At 39.8% G+C, this 10102-nt stretch overlaps 1 protein-coding gene across 1 annotated transcript in view; it reads right to left on the bottom strand.

Moving 5' to 3' along the window:
• Positions 1-9844, bottom strand: part of LOC133644040 (protein NDNF-like) — a 33343-nt gene extending 23499 nt beyond the window's left edge. The window contains exon 1 of the mRNA XM_062038355.1: positions 9362-9844. The gene's annotated coding sequence lies outside the window, so the exon portion shown is untranslated. The remainder of the gene's footprint in view (positions 1-9361) is intronic.
• Between the last annotated feature and the right edge of the window lie 258 nt (positions 9845-10102).

The following is a 10102-nucleotide window of genomic DNA, read 5'->3' on the forward strand; positions in this document are numbered from 1 at the left end:
GGTAGCACAATGAAACACAGGTAGCACAATGAAACACAGGTAGCACAATGAGGTAGCACAATGAAACACAGGTAGCACAATGAAACACAGGTAGCACAATGAGGTAGCACAATGAAACCTGTAGCACAATGAAACACAGGTGGCACAATGAAACACAGGTAGCACAATGAGGTAGCACAATGAAACATGTAGCACAATGAAACACAGGTGGCACAATGAAACACAGGTGGCACAATGAAACACAGGTGGCACAATGAAACACAGGTGGCACAATGAAACACAGGTGGCACAATGAAACACAGGTGGCACAATGAAACACAGGTAGCACAATGAAAACTGTAGCACAATGAAACACAGGTAGCACAACGAGGTAGCACAATGAAACGCAGGTAGCACAATGAGGTAGCACAATGAAACACAGGTAGCACAATGAGGTAGCACAATGAAACACAGGTAGCACAACGAGGTAGCACAATGAAACGCAGGTAGCACAATGAGGTAGCACAATGAAACACAGGTAGCACAATGAGGTAGCACAATGAAACACAGGTAGCACAATGAGGTAGCACAATGAGGTAGCACAATGAAACACAGGTAGCACAATGAGGTAGCACAATGAAACACAGGTAGCACAATGAGGTAGCACAATGAAACCTGTAGCACAATGAAACACAGGTGGCACAATGAAACACAGGTAGCACAATGAGGTAGCACAATGAAACCTGTAGCACAATTAAACAGGTGGCACAATGAAACACAGGTGGCACAATGAAACACAGGTAGCACAATGAAAACTGTAGCACAATGAAACACAGGTAGCACAATGAGGTAGCACAATGAAACCTGTAGCACAATGAAACACAGGTGGAACAATGAAACACAGGTGGCACAATGAAACACAGGTGGCACAATGAAACACAGGTGGCACAATGAAACACAGGTAGCACAATGAAAACTGTAGCACAATGAAACACAGGTAGCACAATGAGGTAGCACAATGAAACACAGGTAGCACAATGAGGTAGCACAATGAAACACAGGTAGCACAATGAGGTAGCACAATGAAACCTGTAGCACAATGAAACACAGGTGGCACAATGAAACACAGGTAGCACAATGAGGTAGCACAATGAAACCTGTAGCACAATTAAACACAGGTGGCACAATGAAACACAGGTGGCACAATGAAACACAGGTGGCACAATGAAACACAGGTAGCACAATGAAAACTGTAGCACAATGAAACACAGGTAGCACAATGAGGTAGCACAATGAAACCTGTAGCACAATGAAACACAGGTGGCACAATGAAACACAGGTGGCACAATGAAACACAGGTGGCACAATGAAACACAGGTAGCACAATGAAACACAGGTAGCACAATGAAAACTGTAGCACAATGAAACACAGGTAGCACAACGAGGTAGCACAATGAAACGCAGGTAGCACAATGAGGTAGCACAATGAAACACAGGTAGCACAACGAGGTAGCACAATGAAACGCAGGTAGCACAATGAGGTAGCACAATGAAACACAGGTAGCACAATGAGGTAGCACAATGAAACACAGGTAGCACAACGAGGTAGCACAATGAAACGCAGGTAGCACAATGAGGTAGCACAATGAAACACAGGTAGCACAATGAGGTAGCACAATGAAACACAGGTAGCACAACGAGGTAGCACAATGAAACGCAGGTAGCACAATGAGGTAGCACAATGAAACACAGGTAGCACAATGAGGTAGCACAATGAAACACAGGTAGCACAACGAGGTAGCACAATGAAACACAGGTAGCACAATGAGGTAGCACAATGAGGTAGCACAATGAAACACAGGTAGCACAATGAGGTAGCACAATGAAGTAGCACAATGAAACACAGGTAGCACAATGAGGTAGCACAGTGAAACACAGGTAGCACAATGAGGTAGCACAATGAAACACAGGTAGCACAATGAGGTAGCACAATGAAACACAGGTAGCACAACGAGGTAGCACAATGAAACGCAGGTAGCACAATGAGGTAGCACAATGAAACACAGGTAGCACAACGAGGTAGCACAATGAAACACAGGTAGCACAATGAGGTAGCACAATGAGGTAGCACAATGAAACACAGGTAGCACAATGAGGTAGCACAATGAAACACAGGTAGCACAATGAGGTAGCACAATGAAACACAGGTAGCACAATGAGGTAGCACAATGAAACACAGGTAGCACAATGAGGTAGCACAATGAAACACAGGTAGCACAATGAGGTAGCACAATGAAACACAGGTAGCACAATGAGGTAGCACAATGAAACACAGGTAGCACAATGAGGTAGCACAATGACACACAGGTAGCACAATGAGGTAGCACAATGACACACAGGTAGCACAATGAGGTAGCACAATGACAATGGTGAGACAACAAGCAATAAGGGTGATGATTGATCTAACACCAGGTGAGAACATTAATCCTAAAGTGAGGACAGGTGTGTAGACAGGTGTGCAGACATGTGTGTGGACATGTGTGTGGACATGTGGGTAGACAGGTGGGTAGACAGGTGTGTGGACAGGTGTGTGGACAGGTGTGTAGACAGGTGTGCAGACATGTGTGTGGACATGTGTGTGGACATGTGGGTAGACAGGTGTGTAGACAGGTGGGTAGACAGGTGTGTGGACAGGTGTGTGGACAGGTGTGTAGACAGGTGTGTAGACAGGTGTGTGGATATGTGTGTAGACAGGTGTGTAGACAGGTGTGCAGACATGTGTGTGGACATGTGTGTGGACATGTGGGTAGACAGGTGGGTAGACAGGTGTGTGGACAGGTGTGTGGACATGTGTGTGGACAGGTGGGTAGACAGGTGTGTGGACAGGTGTGTGGACAGGTGTGTAGACAGGTGTGTGGACATGTGTGTAGACAGGTGTGTAGACAGGTGTGTGGACATGTGTGTGGACATGTGTGTGGACATGTGGGTAGACAGGTGTGTAGACAGGTGGGTAGACAGGTGTGTAGACAGGTGTGTAGACAGGTGGGTAGACAGGTGTGTGGACAGGTGTGTAGACAGGTGTGTAGACATGTGTGTGGACAGGTGTGTGGACAGGTGTGTGGACAGGTGTGTGGACAGGTGTGTAGACAGGTGTGTAGACAGGTGTGTGGACAGGTGTGTGGACATGTGTGTAGACAGGTGTGTGGACAGGTGTGTAGACAGGTGTGTAGACATGTGTGTAGACATGTGTGTAGACATGTGTGTGGACAGGTGTGTAGACAGGTGGGTAGACATGTGTGTAGACACGTGTGTGGACAGGTGTGTGGACATGTGTGTGGACAGGTGTGTAGACAGGTGTGTGGACAGGTGTGTAGACAGGTGTGTAGACATGTGTGTAGACATGTGTGTGGACAGGTGTGTAGACAGGTGGGTAGACATGTGTGTAGACACGTGTGTGGACACGTGTGTGGACATGTGTGTAGACAGGTGTGTAGACAGGTGTGTAGACAGGTGGGTAGACAGGTGTGTAGACAGGTGTGTAGACAGGTGGGTAGACATGTGTGTAGACAGGTGTGTGGACAGGTGTGTAGACAGGTGTGTAGACAGGTGTGTAGACAGGTGGGTAGACAGGTGTGTAGACAGGTGGGTAGACATGTGTGTAGACAGGTGTGTGGACAGGTGTGTAGACAGGTGGGTAGACAGGTGTGTAGACAGGTGGGTAGACCTGTGTGTGGACAGGTGTGTAGACAGGTGTGTAGACATTTGTGTAGACAGGTGTGTGGACAGGTGTGTAGACAGGTGTGTGGACATGTGTGTAGACAGGTGTGTGGACAGGTGTGTAGACAGGTGTGTGGACATGTGTGTAGACAGGTGTGTAGACAGGTGTGTAGACAGGTGGGTAGACAGGTGGGTAGACCTGTGTGTGGACAGGTGTGTGGACAGGTGTGTAGACAGGTGTGTGGACAGGTGTGTAGACAGGTGTGTAGACAGGTGTGTGGACAGGTGTGTGGACAGATGTGTAGACAGGTGTGTAGACAGGTGTGTGGACAGGTGTGTGGACATGTGTGTGGACAGGTGTGTAGACAGGTGTGTAGACAGGTGTGTGGACAGGTGTGTAGACATGTGTGTAGACAGGTGTGTGGACAGGTGTGTGGACAGGTGTGTGGACAGGTGTGTAGACAGGTGTGTAGACAGGTGTGTAGACAGGTGTGTGGACAGGTGTGTAGACAGGTGTGTAGACAGGTGGGTAGACAGGTGTGTAGACAGGTGTGTAGACAGGTGGGTAGACATGTGTGTAGACAGGTGTGTGGACAGGTGTGTAGACAGGTGTGTGGACAGGTGTGTAGACAGGTGTGTGGACAGGTGTGTAGACACGTGTGTGGACATGTGTGTGGACAGGTGTGTAGACACGTGTGTGGACACGTGTGTGGACAGGTGTGTAGACAGGCGTGTAGACAGGTGTGTAGTTATCGCCCCTAGCAACAGAAGGTAAACAAGAAAACACAGGAAACACAAGCAAATAATATCACGCTAACAACAAAAGAGATGATCTGCTACAACACATCATTACAGCATCATGATTTTATTTTGAAACATTTTGTTCCTCTAGCACGCTTCTTGTCAACACAAGATTTTATTTTGAAACACTTTGTTCCTCAAGCATGCTTCTTGTCAACACATGATTTTATTTTGAAACATTTTGTTCCTGTAGCATGTTTCTTGTCAACACATAGTTTTATTTTGAAACGTTTTGTTCCTCTAGCATGCTTCTTGTCAACATATGATTTTATTTTATTTTGAAGCATTTTGTTCCACTAGCATGCTTCTTGTGAGCACATTATTTTATTTTATTTTGAAACATTTTGTTCCTCTATCATTCTTCTTGTTAACAGATTATTTTATTTTGAAACATTTGGTTCCACTAGCATGCTTCTCGTCAACACATGATTTTATTTTGAAACATTTGTTCTCTATCATTCTTCTTGGCAACACATTATTTTATTTTGAAACATTTTGTTCCTCTAGCATGCGTCTTGTCAACACAGGATTTTATTTTGAAACATTTTGTTCCACTAGCATGCTTTTTGGCAACACATGATTTTATTTTATTTTGAAACATTTTGTTCCTCTAGCATGCTTCTTGTCAACAAAAGATTCGATTTGATTTTGGGTTAGGGTTAGGGTTGGGGTTAACCCTAACCCGTGATTGTGAACAACATTCAAATGACTATTCGACATGATTGTGACCAGCATTAAAATGATTATTCGACATGATTGTGACCAACATTAAAATGATTATTCGACATGAATGTGACCAACATTAAAATGATTATTCGACATGATTGTGACCAACATTAAAATGATTATTCGACATAAATGTGACCAACATTAAAATGATTATTCAACATGATTGTGACCAACATTAAAATGATTATTCGACATGATTGTGACCAACATTAAAATGATTATTCGACATAAATGTGACCAACATTAAAATGATTATTCGACATGATTGTGACCAACATTAAAATGATTATTCGACATGAATGTAACCAACATTAAAATGATTATTCAACATGATTGTGACCAACATTAAAATGATTATTCGACATGAATGTGACCAACATTAAAATGATTATTCGACATGAATGTAACCAACATTAAAATTATTATTCGACATGATTGTTCAACATTAAAATGATTATTCGAGATGATCGTGACCAACATTAAAATTATTATTCGACATTATTGTGACCAACATTAAAATGATTATTCGACATGATTGTGACCAACATTAAAATTATTATTCGACATGAATGTGACCAACATTAAAATGATTATTCGACATGATTGTGACCAACATTAAAATGATTATTCGACATGATTGTGACCAACATTAAAATTATTATTCGACATGATTGTGACCAGCATTAAAATGATTTTTGACATGACTGTGACCAATATTAAAATGATTATTCGACATGATTGTGACCAACATTAAAATGATTATTCGACGTGATTGTGACCAACATTAAAATGATTATTCGACATGATCGTGACCAACATTTAAATGATTATTCGACGTGATTGTGACCAACATTAAAATGATTATTCGACATGATCGTGACCAACATTAAAATGATTATTCGACGTGATTGTGACCAACATTAAAATGATTATTCGACATGATCGTGACCAACATTTAAATGATTATTCGACGTGACTGTGACCAACATTAAAATGATTATTCGACGTAATTGTGACCAACATTAAAATGATTATTCGACATGATTGTGACTAACATAAAAATGAGTATTCGACATGATTGTGACCAACATTAAAATGATTATTCAACATGATTGTGACCAACATTAAAATGATTATTCAACATGATTGTGACCGACATTAAAATGATTATTCGACATGAATGCGACTACATTAAAATGATTATTCGACGTGATTGCAACCAACATTAAAATGATTATTCAACATGATTGTACCCAACATTAAAATGATTATTCGACATGATTGTAACCAACATTAAAATGATTATTCGACATGATTGTAACCAACATTAAAATGATTATTCGACATGATTGTGACCAACATTACAACGACTATTGACGTGACTGTGACCAACATTAAAATGATTATTCGACGTAATTGTGACCAACATTAAAATGATTATTCGACATGATTGTGACCAAAATTAAAATGATTATTCGACATAAATGTGACCAACATTAAAATGATTATTCAACATGATTTTGACCAACATTAAAATGATTATTCGACATGATTGTGACCAACATTACAACGACTATTGACGTGACTGTGACCAACATTAAAATGATTATTCAACGTAATTGTGACCAACATGAAAATGATTATTCGACATGATTGTGACCAACATTAAAATGATTATTCGACATAAATGTGACCAACATTAAAATGATTATTCAACATGATTTTGACCAACATTAAAATGATTATTCGACATGATTGTGACCAAAATTAAAAAGATTATTCGACATGAATGTGACCAACATTAAAATGATTATTCAACATGATTTTGACCAACATTAAAATGATTATTCGACATGAATGTGACCAACATTAAAATGATTATTCGACATGAATGTGACCAATAATATAATGATTATTCGACATGATTGTGACCAACTTTAAAATGATTATACTACCTGATCGTGACCAACATTAAAATGATTATTCGACATGAATGTGACCAACAATATAATGATTATTTTACCTGATTGTGACAGACATTAAAATAATTATTCGACGTGATTGCAACCAACATTAAAATGATTATTCGACATGATTGTAACCAACATTAAAATGATTATTCGACACAATTGTAACCAACATTAAAATGATTATTCGACATGATTGTGACCAACATTACAATGACTATTGACGAGACTGTGACCAACATTAAAATGATTATTCGACGTAATTGTGAACAGCATTAATATTATTATTCGACATGATTGTGACCAACATTAAAATGATTATTCGACATGAATGTGACCAACATTAAAATGATTATTCGACATGATTGTGACCAACATTAAAATGATTTTTGACATGACTGTGACCAATATTAAAATGATTATTCGACATGATCGTGACCAACATTAAAATGATTATTCGACGTGATTGTGACCAACATTAAAATGATTATTCGACATGATCGTGACCAACATTTAAATGATTATTCGACGTGATTGTGACCAACATTAAAATGATTATTCGACATGATCGTGACCAACATTAAAATTATTATTTGACGTGATTGTGACAAACATTGAAATGATTATTTGACGTGATTGTGACTAACATAAAAATGAGTATTCGACATGATTGTGACCAACATTAAAATGATTATTCAACATGATTGTGACCGACATTAAAATTATTATTCGACATGAATGTGACCAACATTAAAATGATTATTCGACGTGATTGCAACCAACATTAAAATGATTATTCGACATGATTGTAACCAACATTAAAATGATTATTCGACATGATTGTGACCAACATTACAACGACTATTGACGTGACTGTGACCAACATTAAAATGATTATTCGACGTAATTGTGACCAACATTAAAATGATTATTCGACATGATTGTGACCAAAATTAAAATGATTATTCGACATGATTGTAACCAACATTAAAATGATTATTCGACACGATTGTAACCAACATTAAAATGATTATTCGACATGATTGTGACCAACATTACAATGACTATTGACGAGACTGTGACCAACATTAAAATGATTATTCGACGTAATTGTGACCAGCATTAAAATTATTATTCGACATGATTGTGACCAACATTAAAATTATTATTCGACATGATTGTGACCAACATTAAAATGATTATTCGACATGATTGTGACCAACATTAAAATGATTATTCGACATGAATGTGACCAACATCAAAATGATTATTCGACATTAATGTGACCAACATTAAAATGATTATTCAACCTGATTAAACAAGAAGTATTTAAGGATGGGAGCTGGACCTATACCTGGACCTAGACCTGGACCTAGACCTGGACCTAGACCTGGACTTAATAAATCTACTTGTCAAAGATGTAGAAGTTCAAGTCCAAGTTGAACTTTCTGTGTTCTTCCATCAGAAGTGGATTTGAGTTGTTAAAAATAAATTAAATTGAACCTTTTCATGTTCCATCTCTATTATTAATGTAATCATGTTGCCATGGCGATGATGTCCCGGGGTGTGCGTGACGGTGGTCTACAAGCCTGTGTTTAATAAAGAAATGCTATTTAGTGGGCATAAGTCCATTAAAAAGACCTCTTCTTGCTTGGAATGTGAAATCATTTCGATTTCTTTGAAAGACTTTTTAGTGCTTTTTGTTCCAACTTTGATCCTCACTTTCCACAACTCTGGTGAAATAATCGGCCGTGAAAGATGATAAAAGTTGTTGTTTGCGGCATCGACCCTTCCTAAACTGTTTGGAGATCGATCCAAGCTGCAGGAGATCGATCCAAAAGCGAATTCATTCATCAAAATAAAAACACGTTTTCTTTGCTTCGGTGGTGCGTTCACGGACCGCAACTGAAACGCGTTTTCCTGCGAGTTGAGTTTTGAATGAAACCTCTTTTCTTTTTTTTTTTTTTGAGCAAAGCAAAAACACACAAAAATAAAACAACACGCCGTGACTTTTTTCCAAAAAAAAGACGAGAAGCCACACACCAAAAAAAAAAAAAACGTGGGCGAAAGGACGGCGACACTTGAACGTCTCACGAGGAGGAGAAGACGAATGAAAATGTTTTTTTGGGGGGGAACAAAAAAAAAAAAAAAAAAAGAGCAAATCTTACCTGGAAAAAAGTGATCAAACTTCTTCGAGAAACTTCTCAAAATCCTCCAAAAAAAATCTCCGGGAAGGCAAAAAAAAAAAATCAACTTAGTCCTCGATGTCAAAAACGGTCTTCAAGCTCCACTCGCCGCTTTCAACACAAATACTTCTTACACACTAACACTACTACTTTATACACGCTAATACTCACTTCTACACACTAATACTACGACTTTATACACGCTAATACTCACTTCTACACACTAATACTACGACTTTGTACACGCTAATACTCACTTCTACACACTAATACAACTACTTTCTACACGCTAGTACTCACTTCCACACGTCAATACTACTAACTAGTAGTACTACCTCCTAAATACTAGTAGCACTACCTCCTACACAGTAGTAGTACTAGCTCCTACACAGTAGTAGCAGGTCTACACGCCGATACTAGCTGATACATGCGAGTAGTCGATGCTCTCTGCCATCTACGCGCACATCATCTCTCTGCTGGGCAGTGCGCGCGCACGTGTGTGCGTGCGCGCGCACGTGTGCGTGAGCGCGTGCGTGCGTGCGCGCGTCCCCCCCCCTGCCGCTGCAATTGAACCCTCAACGGGATGGAAGGCAAACAAAAATGACATCTTGGTAGAATTATACTGCGAAGACAGAAAGTTGTACTGCAGTACTACTGCCAGTCCCGAGTATTGCAATACTTCCATGCAGGGATACTATTTACCCTGAAGAATGTACTGCACAT

The sequence above is a fragment of the Entelurus aequoreus genome, linkage group LG27, assembly GCF_033978785.1.
Source record: "Entelurus aequoreus isolate RoL-2023_Sb linkage group LG27, RoL_Eaeq_v1.1, whole genome shotgun sequence".
NCBI lineage: Eukaryota > Metazoa > Chordata > Actinopteri > Syngnathiformes > Syngnathidae > Entelurus > Entelurus aequoreus.